This window comes from Coregonus clupeaformis, chromosome 31, assembly GCF_020615455.1.
Source record: "Coregonus clupeaformis isolate EN_2021a chromosome 31, ASM2061545v1, whole genome shotgun sequence".
NCBI lineage: Eukaryota > Metazoa > Chordata > Actinopteri > Salmoniformes > Salmonidae > Coregonus > Coregonus clupeaformis.
The window spans coordinates 19,947,243-19,966,804 of NC_059222.1; positions in this window are offsets into that span (position 1 = coordinate 19,947,243).

The window sequence follows — 19,562 nt, forward strand, 5'->3', positions numbered from 1 at the left end:
AGAAAGGGTTCTACCTGGAACCCAAAAGGGATATTCAAAGGGTTATTCTATGGGGACAGCCGAAGAACCCTTTTAGGTTCTAGATACAGTTGAAGTCTGAAGTTTACATACACTTAGGTTGGAGTCTTTAAAACTCGTTTTTCAACCACTCCACAAATGTATTGTTAAAAAACTATAGTTTTGGCAAGTCGGTTAGGACATCTACTTTGTGCATGACACAAGTAATTTTTCCAACAATTGTTTACAGACAGATTATTTCACTTATAATTCACTGTATCACAATTCCAGTGGGTCAGAAGTTTACATACACTAAGTTGACTGTGCCTTTAAACAGCTTCGTAAATTCCAGAAAATGATGTCATGGCTTTAGAAGCTTCTGATAGGCTAATTGACATAATTGGAGTCAATTGAAGGTGTACCTGTGGATGTATTTCAAGGCCTACCTTCAAACTCAGTGCCTCTTTGCTTAACATCATGGGAAAATCAAAAGAAATCAGCCAAGACCTCAAAAGAAAATGTGTAGACCTCCACAAGTCTGGTTCATCCTTGGGAGCAATTTCCAAACGCCTGAAGGTACCACGTTCATCTGTACAAACAATAGTACGCAAGTACAAACACCATGGGACCATGCAGCCGTCATACCGCTCAGGAAGGAGACACGTTCTGTCTCCTAGAGATGAACGTACTTTGGTGCGAAAAGTGCAAATCAATCCCAGAACAACAGCAAAGGACCTTGTGAAGATGCTGGAGGAAACAGGTACAAAAGTATCTATATCCACAGTAAAACGAGTGGAAAAAGGGGGGACTTGCAAGCCGAAGAACACCATCCCAACTGTGAAGCACGGGGGTGGCAGCATCATGCTGTGGGGTTGCTTTTCTGCAGGAGGGTCTGGTGCACTTCACAAAATAGATGGCATCATGAGGAAGGAAAATTATGTGGATATATTGAAGAAACATCTCAAGACATCAGTCAGAAAGTTAAAGCTTGGTCACAAATGGGTCTTCCAAATGGACAATGACCCAAAGCATACTTCCAAAGTTGTGGCAAAATGGCTTAAGGACAACAAAGTCAAGGTATTGGAGTGGCCATCACAAAGCCCTGACCTTAATCCTATAGAGAATGTGTGGGCAGAACTGAAAAAGCGTGTGCGAGCAAGGAGGCCTACAAACCTGACTCAGTTTCACCAGCTCTGTCAGGAGGAATGGCCAAAATTCACCCAACTTATTGTGGGAAGCTTGTGGAAGGCTACCCGAAACGTTTGACCCAAGTTAAACAATTTAAAGGCAATGCTACCAAATACTAATTGAGTGTATGCAAACTTCTGACCCACTGGGAATGTGATGAAAGAAATAAAAGCTGAAGTAAATACATTCTTAAAATAAAGTGGTGATCCTAACTGACCTAAGACAGGGAATTTCTACTAGGATTAAATATCAGGAATTGTGAAAAACTGAGTTTAAGTGTATTTGGCTAAGGTGTATGTAAACTTCCGACTTCAACTGTACGTAGCACTTATTTTTTTAAGAGGGCAGAAGTCTGTGCTGTTGTTGGATGCAGTACGGATAAGGATTAAGATACTGTGTAATATACAGTATGTAGGCCCACTGGCCCAGAGCCATAAATAGAGCTACAGTTTATATTTGCTCTGTAACTGTGTAGGCCTATCTACAATATGTGATTTTGTGCTTTTGTGCACAGTGTCTGTACTGTCATATGTACACATGGGTTGCTCGAGCTGTAGGCCGTCTGTGTGGACTATTCTCAGTGATCCCATTGCATAGGAACCTGATAGGGACTACTTACCTCCCTAGCTCCACGCCTACACTCATTCCTCCTCCTCCTCACTCCCAATGTCACCTCACGTCTCCCTAAGAACCTTGGGAAAAGGGCAGGGGCGCACCACATGTTTCAGTGCGGCTCACTGACAGGCACACACACTAAAGGTTACCCAGAGAGGGGGCTGGGGGACACACCGGTCACACACAGATGTGCAAGAATGCGCACACTCTTTCAGAAATTCAGACATCACTCCCTTGCTTGTCACATGCTTGCGTCGGCATACTACATGAACTCTGTGATCCTCATCCACACACAGTGCATTGCAAACACACACACATGCGCGTTCACGCATGTACGCCAAACGTTTCTGAAAGGGTTAAATTACTCCCAAAGGGTTGCTGGGCTTGACTGAAGAAAAGTGTAGCCAATAATGCCACCTACAGGTAGAATTGGTCTGTAACATCATGTGAATAGTTAAAGAAAAACTGAGTAGCTCATTCAGGGAGGAATTAAACAAATGTATTTGCAGTTTAGTTTCACGGGGTATGTTTATTACCAAGGCTGTATATCAAATGATACATCCTATTCCCCAAATAGTTCAGGACTCTGGTCAAAAGCAGCGCACTTTCTGGAGAAAAGGGTGTCATTTCAGATTTATCTCAAGTCTCCACCAGTTTCCCACCATCCTGCAGGGATGTTCCCATTCTTCCTGATTTACTCCAATTTGCCCACAGCCTGCAAATAGTATTTTACACGTCTTCTTAGGCAAAAGAGTCATCATTACATTAAATTTTTACATTTTAGTCATTTAGCAGACGCTCTTATCCAGAGCGACTTACAGTTAGTGAGTGCATAAATGTTTCATACTGGGGTAATGGACGGTAGAGGGACTGGTGTGAAGGGAAGGGGAATCCTGGGAGGCTGAAAGGCTCAGGCTGAGAAGGAAGCAAGGAGATAGAATTGCGGAATCGAAGAAAGATGAGTTGAGAAGGAGCCGCAGAATATGTCCACTGGACTAGAGAAGAATGCAGTCAAAAGTATGGACCTCTACCCAAGGATTAAAGCTGCAATATGTAACTTTTTGGGTACCCAACCAAATTCACATAAAATTGTGATTTAAAGATCTGTCATTCTCATTGAAAGCAAGTCTAAGAAGCGGTAGATCTGTTCTATGTGTGCTATTTCTATGCTTCCCATTCTTAAGTTTTACTTTCAGTTTTGTACACCAGCTTCAAACAGCTGAAAATACAATATTTTTGGCTATGGAAAATATATTTCACAGTGGTTTAGATGGTACAGTGATTCTCTACACTATACTTGCTTGTTTTGTCACATAAACTGAAATTAGGCGAACTATTAGAATTTTAGCAACCAGGAAACGGCGGAGCGATTTCTGCATAGTGCACCTTTAAGAGGAATTAACAACAAAGGGATGTTGAAACAAGTTAATACCATACATTGTCTGTCTTCCCATGTGCTTGTCATATTATGACAAGCACATGGGAAGACAGACAATGTTATATCTGAGCAGCACAAATGCAAAATACATAATCCCAACATGAGCAGTAGCCTCCTTACCAGTGGCGACCCGTCATTCAGGGTAGGTGGGTCAGAGCCCCAACTGTTTTGAGCCCCACATTTTTAGCAAAATGTTTTGCATGTTATTTTGGCATTGATACGTGTCACATATCAGTTTGCAAACAATGTAAAGAATGTTTTTGAGTTAATAAAGCCGCATACAAACATTGTCTATTTTTTGCTTGCTTGAGTAAGGCAGCTCCAAAATGCAGGTGTTTCAGCCTAACTCAGTGCTTTCTATGGTGGTGGTGGGGCAGCCAGCAGAAAATACGGAGCGTAGGTGTTGGTAATGTTATCTAGTGGCGCCGTGATTGGTTCAGTGTTCTGTTACTCATGGGGACACTACGTCACCGCCAAGTCTAAGGGTAGAGCTCGAAAATTCAAGCCCCTTGGGTGCTGCCATAGAGTTACATTAGAAGTGCCCATCCAAAAAGGCTCAAGGTCATTGGCCACAGATAAAATGACATCAAATCATGTTATATCTACATTAACTTTGATTGGACTGATCCTGTCAACATCATACCTTCAAAATCTTAGCTAGCAGTCATCATCATGAATCAAGTCAACAATCTACTGGCAAATCATTTTTAATCCTTGTCATATGAAGAGAAATAATGAAGAGAAATTATAGATCAAACTTATCAATGCTCATCGGCCATTGGACATAAACATTACACAACAAGATGGAAATCGCAAATTCAACAATGAGTGGTTTGGAAGGAATCAGTGGCTAACTGCAAGCATTGCAAAGCAATCACTAGCCTGCTATTCAGTGGTGTGGCTGTGTGGTCCCAAGTCTGGGATTCAGGGTCTCTTTTCCCAGCTTAAAATGATAAACATTCAACATTATACCCTGATGAAGACAGCTTGTCTGTCGAAACGTTGGTTATTAGGTTATAAAATTATTGCATCTGAGCTCCTAGAGTGTGCTGCTCTCTTTTTCTTTTTCAAACATACAACATTGGCCATGTTGTCAATGAAGCATGATTTGTGCAGTGCTCAAAACAACTGTTAACTCGGAACTGCGAAATCTGACTTCAGTGTGTTCAAGACAACTGGGAACTCGGGGAAAAAACTTGCTCCGACTGGGGAAAAAAACGTTTTGAATGGTCATTCAACTTTCTAGAGCTATGACCTGAAGATCACTGACGTCATCATGATTCAACCTTATTTTTTTTCCAGAGTTCCCAGTTGTCTTGAAAGCGCCATAAATCCAGACTATGATGACAACATTTGATGACAAAATTTGCTCATGAAGGACCGCCGTGCCACCTTCCTGTTCAAGTGAGCAAAACACAACAAGGTGAGCCAAAAAATATATTGTATGCTGCTGCATAAATGATGTAATATGCCAGGGAGATATGTATACTGTAGCTAAGAAAGTAATACTAAGTGTATGTTGTGTAGTAAGCTGTTAGTAGTCCATGTGCCTCACCCTAATAATTTGGTCTATTTTCCCCTCTTAATTTCACCTACTGTTTTGACTTGGTGGTGACATGTAACCTATAACCTGTTTTAGAGAAATGTAATCATCGAATATTGTATGAGCTTTCATTGTCTGCTTATATGCCTCCTTTATTTATCCTATGGTTCTGACTTGGTGGACTGGGAGAACACTGTAAGAACGGCCCATGTTCTGAATTCTGTTGCTGTACATTTCAAAGTGCTGAACAAATAGTTATATTGACTACGTCCGTCCTAGCTCGCTCATTAATGTCTTAATCGAAATTACAGATTGTCTCTTATCCGCTTGTCGTCCCCTTATGCCATAGTTTGTACATCTCAATTGTCAGTAGAAACCACATTTGTTTAATCAAGTCAGCCATATCAGCTCTTATCTTTTTTAAAGGCAGTAAATTAGGCTGAATGAACTGTTTCTCTACCAGACACAAGGCTCAGCTGATAGCCAGGTGTAGCAGTGGTAAGGTGTTGGGACTGCTATTGGGACAGCGTTATGTAGGCCCTAACAGTTTGTGGGCACCGTTTGTCACAGTTCTAGTGCAATTCATGTATTGTTTAGTGTTGTGTTGTGTAGTGTAGTGGCTTCATTTGTTTTGTTTGCCACACCAAGATTTACATGCTAAAATCGCCACTGCTCCTTACAGTAACAATAGCAGAGTACAGAACATCATATCAGAATTCTGCATCACACTGAGCACTTTCCAAACCATAAAGAGAAAAGGGAGGCTTCAGAGGTGCTGTCTTAAAGCACCATGTCTGCATGCAGCCATCTCATCTCCCTGAGGACAGAGAGAAAGAGAACAGAGAGCGATAGAGAGAGGGAGGGAGGGGAGAAAGGAAGTACACATACACTACAGTGAAAGGAAGCAGGGGAGGAGAGAGACGATAAAACTTAAAAGCATAGGTAATATAAAAGCATGGGTGAAAGCAAGGCGGTACGGTCTATTAAGACGTCCCGGAAAATGAAATAGTGGGGGTAAGCCCGTACCAGTAAAACGTGATCAAAATTAATACAACATGCCCAAAAACTATAGGCTATTACACCATTACTTAACATTACTACATGTCAGCCGCATGAAAAAATTGCGAATTGACTGGAAACAGGGTGGTATATACACCGAATTGCGTTGACTGGAAACCGGTCGGTATATGCTCCAAATTGTGTTGTGGTTCAACGAGAACAATTCTGTCAAGGCAGAGAAGAGCGGCCGAGGCGCTCACGGACAAGGCGAAGATGAGTGGCGAAGACCAAGGCGGTGTGGACAACAGTGGACGCATCAATTCAGGCTACAAGTGTAGGCCTAATGACAATCGCAGAATGTAATTCATTACAATACACATAGGTATTTTGTAACAGATGTCTCGACTCTGTCCATTCATCAATTTGCGGGTGCACAGTACACTGTTGGGGTTTGGATGCTGAAATGATTTTGTGAGTGGATGAATGTGTGCGGGTAGCCTACAGGAGCACCTTTGTTAAGTAATTGTTTGACAATCAGATGAAAACATCATGACTGGTTGTGTTTATTCCACATTAAAATGCATAGGCGGTGTGTCTGTCACGAGGTGGATATGTGGGTGGCGGGGCTGGTGTGATCAGACGCACCTGCAGCAAGTTAGCTAATCAGACAGGTAAAATCAAATCAAAGGTAGCTGGGGATAGGCTGTAATTTACTTTAAAAGCCCTGTGTTTTGGGGTGTTTGGGTTTGGAGAAGGATGCGGCTGTCCGGACAGACGGTTGTGAATCGAGAGGGATTTTTGAAAAACAAACAAACTTTACTCGGTGTGGCGGAGGTTCGGCACGGCCATGCTGTGAATGGGTCAGAGATGGTAGGAGATAGTGATGGAGAGGAAAATGAAGCAAGTATGGAACATAGTGGTACAAATAAAGGAGGGAGTAAGAAAGAGAAAAAGAAAGCAGGAGAGAAAGGGAGTAGGGGAGTAGGGGAATGAAGGGGAGCGAGAGGTCTACGGAGGTAGAGAGGAGGCAGAAAAGGAAGTTTGAGGAGAGCAACCTAGCAGTGTTGCCAACTCCTCAGTAAGGAAAGTAGCTATTGGCTGTCCTAAAAGTCGCTAGAAGTCGCTAAATGACGTCATCACCTAATTTGCATAATTGGCCATGTGCATGCAATTGTGATGGACGCTGTAGGAGGGAGGAATAAAGTTGTGGGAGAGACAAAAAGTGAGTAAAAAACATCCTACATTTACATCCCGCCCTGAATGTAAGCCAGGGCGGGATCAGCCATAACGTTGTGGGAGAGACAAAAAAAAAGAATAAAAAGCGAGGACTGGGCCGCCTGTGAGGGCTTTGGGACAGGGGTGGGGCCCGCAGCACCCGCTGCTCGTTGAGAAGAGTAAGAATGATACGTGCTTTCACGTCAGAGTCTCCAATAACACCAGAAAAGGTTGCTAGATTTGTCGCTAGTCGCTTTTTTGAAAATGTGTCGCTAGAGGGGTCTGAATACTCGCTAAATATAGCGACAAAGTCGCTAAGCTGGCAACACTGCAACCTAGCTTCCAACGCTAGCGGAAGTTTGGAGGTAGAAAGTGCAGAGGAAGGGTAAGATAAGACACGAGAGGAACATGGAGGTGAGGAGGAGCATAAAGTGATTATGAAGTTTAGGGAGGAAGGGGGAGTTGGGTCGATGAGTCCGATAAGGTTGACGGCTGTGATAAAATAGTTGATTGGGGAAGTTGTTAATGCTAAAGTGTTAAGAGATGGGAGATTGTTGGTGTGCTGTAATGACATGGCGCAGAGGGAAAAAGCTATCGGAGTGAAGCAAATAGGGAAGTGTAAGGTGGAGTCGAGCAGCTGGACTGATCAAGCAGGGAAGCAGTGGAATAAAGGGGTGATAACAGGAGTGCCTGTGAGCGTTAGCACTAAAGAGGTAAGGGAAAATTTGAGAGGAGGCGTTCTAGTGAATGTACACAGATTGCAAGCAACAAGGGGTGGAGATGGGGTAGATAGCATGTCTATTCTGTTACATTTTAAGGACCGGGTACTGCCAAATAAGGTAACAATAGGATATATGAGTTATTATGTGAGGGCTTATGTACCGAAGCCTTTAAGATGTTATAAATGCCAGAGGTTTGGGCATGTGGCAACAGTCTGTAAAGAGAAAAAGAGGTGTGCCAGGTGTGGAGGAGAGCATGAGTATGGGAAGTGTGGAGATGGTGTACAACCAAAGTGCTGCAACTGTAGGGGTGCTCATAGTGTGGCATATAGTGGGTGTGAGGCTATGAAGCAGGCAGTGGAGGTGCAACAAGTGAGAGCGGAGAGAAGGGTGTCATATGCTGAGGCAGTGAGGGTGGTCCAGGAGAGAAGGGTGTCATATGCTGAGGCAGTGAGGGTGGTCCAGGTCCAGGGAGATACAGGTTCAAGGGAGAGATGGGTAGGAGCATCTAGACTGGGGATTACGGGGCAGGTGGGTCGGCGAGATGGTGTACATAGAAAAGAGAAAGCTGGTGACGTTCATAGCAGGAGCTATCAATAGCACTGATAATGTAGAGTCTAAAATGGAGAGGATTAAACTAATAGTGAAAGCTGCTGGGAGACATTTGAGTATGACAGGGTTGACATTGGAAGAGTTTCGAGATGACCTCAATCAGCCGATGGTGGAGTCATGTATTACTGGATCTTAGTTATGGTGGTAGTACTGAAAGGGGCTGTAGATAGTATGAATAACTGGGTGAGAACAGCATTAGTGGGGGCAGCTACTGAGGCTATACCTAAGAGTTCAGGGAGGAGGAGGAGGAAAGCAGTCCCATAGTGGACGGAGGAATGTGGGACAATGGTGAGGATTAGGAACAGGGCATTTAGAGTACTGAAAAGGACACATAACTTCCAACATCTGATTCAGTATAAGCAGGCCCAGGCCATGGTGAGGAGAACTATCCGTCAGGCAAAGAGGTCATGTTGGCATCGGTTCTGTGACACCATTGGAAGGGCGACACCTGTAGGAGAAGTGTGGGGGATGATTAAGAGGATGAGTGGGATCAGAAGGGAGTGGGATTATCCAGTGTTGACGAGTGGGGAGGATGTGGCAGTAACAGATTTACATTTACATTTTAGTCATTTAGCAGACGCTCTTATCCAGAGCGACTTACAGTTAGTGAATACATATTTTTTTTTATACTGGCCCCTCGTGGGAATAGATGAGGAAAAAGCAGAGATGATGGCCAAAGCATTTGTCCAAGTGCATAGCTCCGCAAATCTGTCAGAGGAGGGGCAGAGGGGGAGAGAGAACACGAGAGAGGAGCATCCTGGAGTGCTGGAAAGGAGGGGGGGATGTAAATGATGCGTTGAGTGCACCATTTACAAGGGCAGTGGTGAAAAGAGCAATAGGTAAGGGTGGGTTAACTTCACCTGGGAAAGATGAGGTGTGCTATGTTATGTTGGCCCATCTTAGTGATGAGGCACTGGATAAGGTATTGGTGTTGTACAACAGAGTGTGGGAGGAAGGGAAACTACCAGGCAGTTGGAAGGAGGCAGTAGTGGTACCAATCCGGAAGCCCGGGAAGGATCCAACGAAGCCAACAAGCTATCGGCCAATAGCTTTAACATCACATGTATGTAAGATTATGGAACGTATGATTATGGAGAGGCTAACTTACTTCCTGGAGAGCAGAGGGCTAGCAACGCCATATCAGAGTGGGTTCAGGAAGGGTAGGGGATCTATGGATCCAGTGCTCTGCTTAGAAGTAGAGGTCAGGAAGGCTCAGGTGAACAAGGAAACTGTTGTAGCTGTCTTTTTTTATGTGGAGAAGGCATATGATATGATGTGGAAGGAGGGGTTGTTAATCAAGCTTGATATTATGGGGGTAAGAGGATGAATGTACAACTGGATAAAATATTTCCTGTTTGGAAGGTCTATCCAGGTGAGGGTGTCTATCCAGGCAGCTACTTGGTGGATAATGATACACCACAGGGGAGCGTGATTAGTCCTCTGTTGTTCTCAATCATGATCAATTATGTTTACTCTCAGGTACAGCCGGATATAGGGAGGTCGTTATTTGCAGATGATGGGCCTTATGGAAGAGGGGAAGAAATGTGCCATACATAGTCAGGAAGGTACAGGAAGCAATTGATGAGGTAGAGCTGTGGGCATTAATGTGGGGATTCAGGTTCTCTGTAGAGAAAACTCAAACAGTGTTCTTTACCAGGAGGAAGGTGGAATATGAGGTATGCTTGAGGTTATATGGTAGAAACTTGGAGAGGGTGGGGGCCTTCAGGTTCCTTGGGGTATACTTTGATACTAGACTGAACTGGGCAGAACACATTGAGAGAGTGGTGGGAAAGTGTAAGAAGGTGCTAAATGTGATGCGCTGTCTGACGGGGAAGGAGTGAAGACCATGTATGTTGCATTGATCCGATCTGTAATAGACTATGGCAGTATAGCATATGGTTCGGAAGCCCGGACCTCACTGGAAAGGCTAGATGTCATACAGGGGCAAGGACTCAGAATATGTAGTGGGGCGTTTCGGATGTTCCCAGTGGCTGCATTACAGGTGGAGATGGGGGATATGCCATTGCAGATTAGGAGACAGCAGCTGGCAATGAATTATTGGGTCAACCTACAAGGACATGGGGTGTCTCATCCTGCGAAAGTGATTTTACAGGCATGCTGGGAACATGAGTGAAGACCGAACACAAGCTTTGGGTGGGTGGGTAATACCCAGGTGAAGGAGATGGGACTGTATGGAAGGGAGTTTAGTCCAACGGTAGTTATTCCTGTAAATCCACCATGGCTACTCCCGTCTCCAGTAGTTGATCTAGAAGTGTTGGAGAGACTACAGAAAGATAGGGAGGGGGTTGATCCAGCTGATTTCTTTAAGAGACGTCTGGAAACTGTTTATCAGGATTTTGTGGCCATTTACACAGATGGTTCAAAGGATCCAAGGACAGGACGTACTGTGTCAGCATTTGTAGTGCAGGAATGTGGGGTGGAAGTCTGGATACTGTGATGCCACGAGAGGCTACACAGCTTCCAGCGGGATTGCCCAAGTAGTGCAGGGAGACCAGGTTCAACCAAAACAAGGATTTTATTAAAGGTCTTGGGAAATTAACGAAAGTATAACACAATTCTGTTCTCTGGTGGCTCTTAAGGGTTAACAGTTCAGGGATGTCTCTTCCACATCCAAAATCATAACTCTCCCTCGCTCAAATAACTTTTCCCCAGCCTTACTGTATTCCACGTTGCAGCTAGTGGCCAACCCAGCAAAACGTCCTTCCAAAATCCCACACGTATTTCCACAGGTGCATATATCCAAAGGTGAGTATTTCCCAAAGGTAAGTATCTCCAAATCCTTATATTCCTCATGGAAGTGGACGTGCAGCACTCTTGTCCTCCAGAGAGCCCAGGTTGGAGACTGTGTCTTCCCTTCCCAAACCTTCAGCTCATCAGCTCCTGATTTGTTTCAGCTGCGTGGGAAGATTGGCCATAGAGGGGTGGAGTTCCCGACCATACCAGCAGATGGAGCCATAGCTGTCTGGGTTTGCAGCCACCTCAGGGGATGTAACGTCCCTCAGGACACAGCCTCTCGTGACATCACACATCCCCCTCCTCGGGACCCGGCGTCCTCGTCGGGTAAAGGCAGCGAAGAAGGCATCACGCCCGGGAGAGGGCGTCCGCATTGCCGTGGTGCTTGCCAGCCTGCTCTCTCTTCAACTCCTCCACCTCTAGGACCAGGGACTCAGCCTCCTGTTGTCTCTCCTTGAGTTTCTTACTGAACGCATCAGCCTTGGTTTTAGCAGAGTTTAGCTTCTGTTGAGCAGCTTTCAGTTCCTTCTCTCTCTCTGCCTCCGCATTCTTCATCTTGTTCTCCAACACCTTGTACTTCTCCTCTGCCTTCTTCTGGACCTCCTTACTACTGCGCAGGGTCTCCTCACACTCCTCGATGGTCCTGCGCAGCCTCTCCAGCTCCTCCTGTTGCTTAGGGAAGGAGCTCTGTTGGAGTTTAGCCTGGAGGATATCTAACTCTTCTGTCTTCATGTCTACCTGTTGCTTTAACAAACGATACCTCTCAGCGGTCCCCTTCAGACCAGACAGTTCTTTGTCCAGATTCTGTAGCTCCGTCTCTGTGTCGGTCTGGGCACCTGCCATCCCTATCAGAGCCCGGGCGGGAGTGAGCAACTCGGAGGGATTGCACCGGAGCCTTCCCAGGATGAGTCTTGCCTCTCCGTTTCCGAGTACTCGGGTTATCCCTCTCCTGAGACTCTCTCCAGAGTGGGTAAAAGGCTGGGCAGTCTCGTCCAATTAGGACAGGACGGGGAGGGAATCAACCACCCCGCCGTCGTGTGTATGGTTCCCGTGTGCTGGTCATTGTAAGTTCAGTAATGGGGTATTCTCTGGTGTCCCCATGGACACAGGAAACTGGGAGGACTTTCCCGGGGTCAGACACGTTGGGCCCACCAAATCCTTACGCACCAGGGGTGGCCCGGCTACCAGAATCCAGTAAGGCCTCCACATCATGGTGATTCACAGTTACCGGGCAGGTGGGGGGTCGATCTGGGCCGCCATCTACGACTCCCAAGAGCGAGGCAAACGGTGTGTGGGTGCTGAGCTGGAGGACTCCGCAGTGGGCATAGGTTCATCGGCTGGTTTCCCACACTGCCAGGAGATATGTCCCATCTCCCCACACCGGTAACACTGTCGAGTTTCCCCCTCCTGGTGTACTCTTCTTGGACCCGCCTGGTTTCTGGCTCCCCCTGGAGCCGGGATAAGTCCTGACGTGGCTGGGTTGAGACCTTGGGGTCCTTTGGACGGGTTCTTCCCATTTGTGGTGGGGCCGCACTCCTGGGGTCTTTTCGGGAAGCATTCAGCATCTCGCTGTGGCCTGGTACTTTTCCACAGCTTCCACGGTCAGATCAGCCGTGGTCAAGGCCTGTTGACTGATGAACCGTTTTGCCTCATAAGGCAGGGGCGCGTAGGTAACGATCCACCACAACGGCCTCCACCACCGCCGCTGCTGTATTCCTCTGCGGATCCAGCCATTTCCTTGCGATCGGACAAGTTCATGCATCTGCGCCCGAGGAGGTTGGTCTGGTTGGAAGGTCCAGCTGTGAAAGCGCTGGGCCATACCAAACTTTGTGAGTCCATATCTGCTGAGGATCTCAGACTTCAGGGCATCATAGTCAGTAACCTGGTCAGGGCCCAGGTCCCCGGACAGCATTCAGCGATTCCCGGTTAGAAAGGGGGCTAACAGACCAACCCACTGTTGCTTGGGCCAGGCTTCCCTAGTGGCCGTGGCCTCAAATGCATGCAGGTATGCCTCAATGTCATCGGTAGCTCCCATCTTAGATATAAAGTCACTTGCCTTTATTGGGCGGGTATTTTGGACCACCCTCTGTCTCTGCAACTGCAATTCCTCTGCCTTCAGAAGGTTGGCTTTCTTTTGCTCCTCCAAGAGAGCCACGTTTGCTTGCATCTGGGCTTGCTGGCCAGCAACAAGGGCTTTCAATATGTCCTCCATTTCAGTCGGCGGGGAGCCTACGGCCAACTTGGAAAACTGGGTGATCAAACCTTCGGTATCCTCCTCTGACATGCACTATTAACGCTTGAGCGTGCCCGTATTCTCCACCATCTGTGATGCCACGAGAGGCTACACAGCTTCCAGCGGGATTGCCCAAGTAGTGCAGGGAGACCAGGTTCAACCAAAACAAGGATTTTATTAAAGGTCTTGGGAAATTAACGAAAGTATAACACAATTCTGTTCTCTGGTGGCTCTTAAGGGTTAACAGTTCAGGGATGTCTCTTCCACATCCAAAATCATAACTCTCCCTCGCTCAAATAACTTTTCCCCAGCCTTACTGTATTCCACGTTGCAGCTAGTGGCCAACCCAGCAAAAACGTCCTTCCAAAATCCCACACGTATTTCCACAGGTGCATATATCCAAAGGTGAGTATTTCCCAAAGGTAGTATCTCCAAATCCTTATATTCCTCATGGAAGTGGACGTGCAGCACTCTTGTCCTCCAGAGAGCCCAGGTTGGAGACTGTGTCTTCCCTTCCCAAACCTTCAGCTCATCAGCTCCTGATTTGTTTCAGCTGCGTGGGAAGATTGGCCATAGAGGGGTGGAGTTCCCGACCATACCAGCAGATGGAGCCATAGCTGTCTGGGTTTGCAGCCACCTCAGGGGGATGTAACGTCCCTCCAGGACACAGCCTCTCGTGACATCACAATACGTATTACAGATCATCTGGCTGTATATACGGCGGAGCTGATGGCCATACTGTTGGCCTTGCAGTGGGTGGAGGAAGTTAAGCCAGACAGAATAGTTATTTGCTCTGACTCATATGCAGTGTTAATGAGTCTCCAGTCCTTTAGCTCACGTAGCAGACAAGACCTGCTTTATGAGGTGCTACAAATCCATGGCAGGATTAAACAGATGGGTATTCAGATAAGATTTACTTGGGTCCCAGCCCATGTGGGGGTGGAGGGGAACGAGGCAGTAGATGAACAGGCTAAACAAGCACTTAGTAGTGGGGATGTTGATGTTGAAGTGTCAATGAGCAGGGCAGAGGCAAAAAGACTGATATATACAGTGATGGTGAAGAGATGGCAGGAGCAGTGGAATATACATAATAAGGGAAGGCATTTATTTCAAGTACAGATGAAAGTCGGGTAGGGGTGGATGGCAGGAAGGGACAGAAGAGAGGCTATTTTTACAAGATTAAGGGTGGGACACAGCCAGTTAAATAAGACATTAAACGTGATAGGAAAGCATCCATCAGGAAAGTGTGATTATTGTCGGAAATAGAGACTGTGGAGCATGTATTGCTACAATGTGGGCAGTATCAGAGGGAAAGAGAGGATGAGATTTAGTATGAGGGAGAAGGGGATACAGGAAATTAGTTTAAAGAGTATATTGAGCAGAACGTCATTAGATATAGTCTCAAATAGTTTGTTATCTTTTTTTAAGAGAAACAGGGTTGGCAGGTAGGATTTAGTTTCTCCCTGTCTCTGGCCCACATTCCAGTACGGTAGGTGAAGTTAATGCACCATAACGTTGGATGCCAACCGCCGATAAACCCCACTGAAGAAGAACTGTTTGGGGTTGGGTGTTCTCTCCGTGGGGATTGGTCCCCTATGCAAGTTTACATGTCGTGGGTGGTTGCTGTGATCGCACTAGACAGTGTCTGCGGGAGGAGAAGTCTTAAGGGCGAAAATCGAGTGAGGAAGTAGGTGGCTGTGCTGACAACGAACTGGGGCTGTGGAGCTGAGTGGTGATTCGCGAACAGAGGACTGGGCGGCATTGGTACAATGCACATCTAGGAGCTTTTGCTCCGCCAAGTAAGGGACGTGATTGTACCTGTGTTCCCCTTACACTACTCTTTCTCTCTCTGTGCCGCTTTGCCACGCCACTGAAAGCTGCTGTTGTCCGCAGGTTTCCCTACCGTCTATCTTTCTCTCATTTAACACCGGAGGCGGGATCATCGATGACGTCGCCAAGCAGTCTCAGACCGGCGTGTTCCAGATCAGGGAGCTGTGCGGCTCTGGAAACGCCATACAGAGACGTTTTATTTTATTTAGTGGGGATATGGTTCTCGTGGGGCCCTAGAAATCGAGAACCTACCCCCCCCCCTTTCTATATGTTGTCTTGTCTGTCTTTCCCCGTCCCTATTTTGTCCCATAGCAGTCGATAGTCCATTAGAGGGGTTTTAGAGTAGAACAGGGCCAAGGGTGGGTCCCATATTGTGTGCCGCACCAGAGCGAGATTGTAGCGCCTCTCACCATATTGTCTGCAGTGCCTTCCTTTAGAATACATGTATTGTTGCTGTGCCATAACAGATTAATGCAGTGTCACTTTTCCATTCCTGATATTTACCTGAGGGAGTCAGGGGGAGGGTAACCTACCTGAGGGGAGGCTCTATTGTGTCCAAAAAACAGGGAAATTGTGTAGTCTGCTATGGGAGGTGGGGCAACGGGGGTCCGATCCATGTTAACCATGAATTTAAAATAAAACTTGAGCATACTTACCTTACCTGTCCTGGTCTTCTGTGTTGGGGTTGTTTGCTGGAGAACATTAAATCCTGTGTTGGGTGGCGTAAAAAGGGGTTCACACTAAACTGTGACATGTCCATAAGGCTAGGGGAAGCTTTCCCTAAAGTAAATTGAATTAAATTGCCAAATTATATAGCCTTCCTCCTGTCTATACGTAAATACAATTCAAAATGGGCTACTACACCAGAAAGCATGATTTGGCCACAAACTACCTGTGGCTTGTTTTAAATTGCATAGCCTACAGTTGGAAAGGCCCGCAATTAGGGCAGTGTGTGCAACAAATCGATGATTGAGTTGCGACTGTCAGTGAAAAGAGACCCAGCCAGGCATATCTCAATATAAAAAAATACAATCCTGAGAACTGTTTGGAAAGCCAATTGCTGTAAAGAGAGGAGAATGAATAGACTCCAATCTGTCTTTGTTATAAAAATTCTCAACTTACAGTGGGGAAAAAAAGTATTTAGTCAGCCACCAATTGTACAAGTTCTCCCACTTAAAAAGATGAGAGAGGCCTGTAATTTTCATCATAGGTACACGTCAACTATGACAGACAAAATGAGAAAAAAAATCCAGAAAATCACATTGTAGGATTTTTAATGAATTTATTTGCAAATTATGGTGGAAAATAAGTATTTGGTCAATAACAAAAGTTTCTCAATACTTTGTTATATACCCTTTGTTGGCAATGACACAGGTCAAACGTTTTCTGTAAGTCTTCACAAGGTTTTCACACACTGTTGCTGGTATTTTGGCCCATTCCTCCATGCAGATCTCCTCTAGAGCAGTGATGTTTTGGGGCTGTCGCTGGGCAACACAGACTTTCAACTCCCTCCAAAGATTTTCTATGGGGTTGAGATCTGGAGACTGGCTAGGCCACTCCAGGACCTTGAAATGCTTCTTACGAAGTCACTCCTTCATTGCCCGGGCGGTGTGTTTGGGATCATTGTCATGCTGAAAGACCCAGCCACGTTTCATCTTCAATGCCCTTGCTGATGGAAGGAGGTTTTCACTCAAAATCTCATGATACATGGCCCCATTCATTCTTTCCTTTACACGGATCAGTCGTCCTGGTCCCTTTGCAGAAAAACAGCCCCAAAGTATGATGTTTCCACCCCCATGCTTCACAGTAGGTATGGTGTTCTTTGGATGCAACTCAGCATTCTTTGTCCTCCAAACACGACGTGTTGAGTTTTTACCAAAAAGTTCTATTTTGGTTTCATCTGACCATATGACATTCTCCCAATCCTCTTCTGGATCATCCAAATGCACTCTAGCAAACTTCAGACGGGCCTGGACATGTACTGGCTTAAGCAGGGGGACACGTCTGGCACTGCAGGATTTGGAGTCCCCTGGCGGCGTAGTGTGTTACTGATGGTAGGCTTTGTTACTTTGGTCCCAGCTCTCTGCAGGTCATTCACTAGGTCCCCCCCGTGTGGTTCTGGGATTTTGCTCACCGTTCTTGTGATCATTTTGACCCCACGGGGGTGAGATCTTGCGTGGAGCCCCAGATCGAGGGGAGATTATCAGTGGTCTTGTATGTCTTCCATTTCCTAATAATTGCTCCCACTGTTGATTTCTTCAAACCAAGCTGCTTACCTATTGCAGATTCAGTCTTCCCAGCCTGGTGCAGGTCTACAATTTTGTTTCTGGTGTCCTTTGACAGCTCTTTGGTCTTGGCCATAGTGGAGTTTGGAGTGTGACTGTTTGAGGTTGTGGACAGGTGTATTTTATACTGATAACGAGTTCAAACAGGTGCTATTAATACAGGTAACGAGTGGAGGACAGAGGAGCCTCTTAAAGAAGAAGTTACAGGTCTGTGAGAGCCAGAAATCTTGCTTGTTTGTAGGTGACCAAATACTTATTTTCCACCATAATTTGCAAATAAATTCATTAAAAATCCTACAATGTGATTTTCTGGATTCTAAAAACTTTTTTTCCCCACTGTAGGTACAGCAGAACCCCTTATTGTATGCCTTTAGCGGCCATGCAATTCAATACTCATCTTTAAAACAAAAGCAATTTAGGTCTAAATAATTAATATTAACAAAGGAAATAGAGGGACTAACGGTACAGATACACTACACAGCCAAAAGTATGTGGACACCCCTTCAAATTAGTGGATTCGGTTATTTTAGCCACACCCGTTGCTGACAGGTGTATAAAATAGAGCACACAGCCATGCAATCTCCATAGACAAACATTGGCAGTAAAATGGTCCGTACCGAAGAGCTCAGTGACTTTCAACGTGGCACTGTCATAGTATGCCACCTTTCCAACAAGTCAGTTCGTCAAATCTCTGCCCTGCTAGAGCTTCCCCGGTCAACTGTAAGGGCTGTTATTGTGAAGTGGAAAAGTCTAGGAGCAACAACGGCTTAGCCATGAAGTGGTAGGCCACACAAGCTCACAAAACAGGACCGAGGAGTGCTGAAGCGCGTAAACAATGTCTATCCTTGCTTGCAACACTCATTACCGAGTTCCAAACTGCCTCTGGAAGCAATGTCAGCACAATAACTGTTCGTCGGGAGCTTCATGAAATGGGTTTATATGGCCGCACACAAGCCTAAGATCCCCATATGCAATGCCAAACGTCGGCTGGAGTGGTGTAAAGCTTGCCAATGCATAGTGCCAACTGTAAAGTTTGGTGGAGGAGGAATAATGGTCTGGGGCTGTTTTTCATCGTTCGGGCTAGGCCCCTTAGTTCCAGTGAAGGGAAATCTTAACGCTACAGCATACAATGACATTCTAGACAATTCTGTGCTTCCAACTTTATAGCAACAGTTTGGGGAAGGCCCTTTCCTGTTTCAGCATGACAATGCCCCCGTGCACAAAGCGAGGTCCATGCAGAAATGGTTTGTCAAGATCACTGTGGAAGAACTTGACTGGCCTGCACAGAGCCCTGACCTCAACCCCATCGAACACCTTTGGGATGAATTCGAACGCTGACTGCGAGCCAGGCCTAATCACCCAAGATCAGTGCTCGACCTCACTAATGCTTGTGGCTGAATGGAAGCAAGTCCATAATTTTAGAGAATTTGGCAGTATGTCCAACAGGCCTCACAACCGCAGACCACGTGTAACCACGCCAGCCCAGAACCTCCACATCCGGCTTCTTCACCTCCGGGATCGTCTGAGATCAGCCACACGGATAGCTGATGAAACTGGGTTTGCACAACCAAAGAATTACTGCACAACAGTTAGAAACAGTCTCAGGGAAGCACGTCTGCGTTCTCGTCGTCCACACCAGGGTCTTGAGCTGAGTGCAGTTCGGCTTCGTAACCTGACTTCGATGCCCACTGGCACACTGAAGAAGTGTGCTCTTCATGGATGAATCCCGGTTTCAACTGTACCGGACAGATTGCAGACAGCGTGTATGGCGTTGTGTGGGCGAGCGGTTTGCTGATGTCAACGTTGTGGCCCATGGTGGCGGTGGGGTTATGGTAGGGCAGGCATAAGTTACGGACAACGAACACAACTGCATTTTATCGATGGCAATTTGAATGCACAGAGATACCATGACGAGATCCTGAGGCCAATTGTCGTGCTGTTCATCCTCCACCATCAGCATGATAATGCACGGCCCCATGTCGCAATGATCTGTACATAATTCCTGGAAGTTGAAAGCGTGTTCCAGTTCCCGCCAATATCGAGCAACTTCGCACAGCCATTGAAGAGGAGTGGGACAACATTTCACAGGCCACAATCAACAGCCTGATCAACTATATGCAAAGGAGATGTGTCG